Genomic DNA, 1,438 nt, shown 5'->3' on the forward strand with positions numbered 1-1,438 from the left:
TAAATTACCATTATCTACTTTAATCGAGAACTTTAACCTGCTGATGAACATTTATTACCTTACGTGCGTGTTACATGCAAGTCATTCTGTATCAAATAGCAGTCGACAGCAGCGTGGGCTCTTACAACTATCAAAGACATGAAAAATATGGTACTTGTAAAGTGAGGAAGTGCAGTGGAATGAATCTGCATGCAACATGCTGTGAAGTAGATTAGGCAAGCAATAAGGAAAATTCGACAACTTGTCAAATGCTCCCCCACATATGCCGATTAGAGCTGAATAGTAAGAGGCATCTTACCACTGTCTCCTCTTTGTTCCCCCACAAAAACGCAGGTCGCCAACAAAATGAAGCATAACCGGTACGCCATCGTTGGTGCAGAAATGAGTGTCGTACACAATTTATGGAGTATTTATAGGAGTGCTCACGTTTATGTTAGCCTATAAGATACCCTGTCCCTGACCCGCAAAACCACATGTCCTTCTGCATACTGCAGGATATTACCTGTTGTGTCGTGTTGACCATAACACTTCCAACTCCCACACTTGTTAACGTTGGGGTGAAGAGTGAAGGAATCTGACTTTCATGGTATGAAGCACTGAGTTGACTATCATATCACCTTGGCACAAGATATTGCGAGTAGGGCATTTTCGAAATCGGCATTACCTTGGAAGTGTCCATTCACTGTTTGGGAAATCGTCGTCACAAATTGAATGACAGGACTGCATTTATAGCTTCTTTACCAAGACTAGCCAAGACTTCGCATAGCACGTAGGTAGGAGTTGTGCCCTCAGTAAAGGGAGGTAGGGGAACGCTGCTTGATGGTGGAGGATGACAAATGTGAATCGTGCTTTGTGTACACCCCTGTGCCACAACTTCGTTTTACAGATGCTTCGTCAAACCTGTTGTGTATTTCCAAGTGACATTTGAGTACACATTGGAGAAAAGAGCAACGAAGAGTGTCAATGCCATTAAGTGAAGTGGTAAAGAAATATTGCTCTTGAAATGATCTGCAATTTCGACTCGCTTGGGTCTACCATATCCTGTCAAACCCGGACTTCCAATTCTGTGGGCTGCACCTTCAATTTTGCCTTCTTTGTAGAGTCACTTTATCAGTTTGCTGTGCGCAGCAATGCATTGTAATGCTCTGTGATATAGCATGGTAATTTGCATTTCAATTCGATGAGCATTTTAAACTGTGTGTGGCTGTCGGTACACGGATACATCTAGAAGAGCGATGCGTCTGACATTCGACACCGTTGATGGTACGGTGCATGTCGATGTGCAATTTGCAGCTGGCCATTCTGGTTGAAATTTTATAGGGTTAATCCACATTACGTGCTGCCTTCAGACATGCCTTCAAAGCATTCAATTTCGTTTTGAATTTTCTGAGTAACAGCTGCCTTCATCGAAACCATTCCAGTTCGTTTTGATAGACGT

The 1,438-nt window shown here is 42.8% G+C and overlaps 1 protein-coding gene across 1 annotated transcript in view; it reads right to left on the reverse strand.

The window, feature by feature from the left end:
* EGR_04900 (hypothetical protein) overlaps positions 1 to 1,438 on the reverse strand; it is a gene marked incomplete at both ends in the record, with an annotated part of 7,156 nt that overhangs the window by 365 nt on the left and 5,353 nt on the right. The gene's annotated exons all lie outside the window — the stretch shown is intronic.

Source organism: Echinococcus granulosus (genome assembly GCF_000524195.1).
Source record: "Echinococcus granulosus chromosome Unknown EG_S00033, whole genome shotgun sequence".
NCBI classification, from domain to species: Eukaryota; Metazoa; Platyhelminthes; class Cestoda; order Cyclophyllidea; family Taeniidae; genus Echinococcus; species Echinococcus granulosus.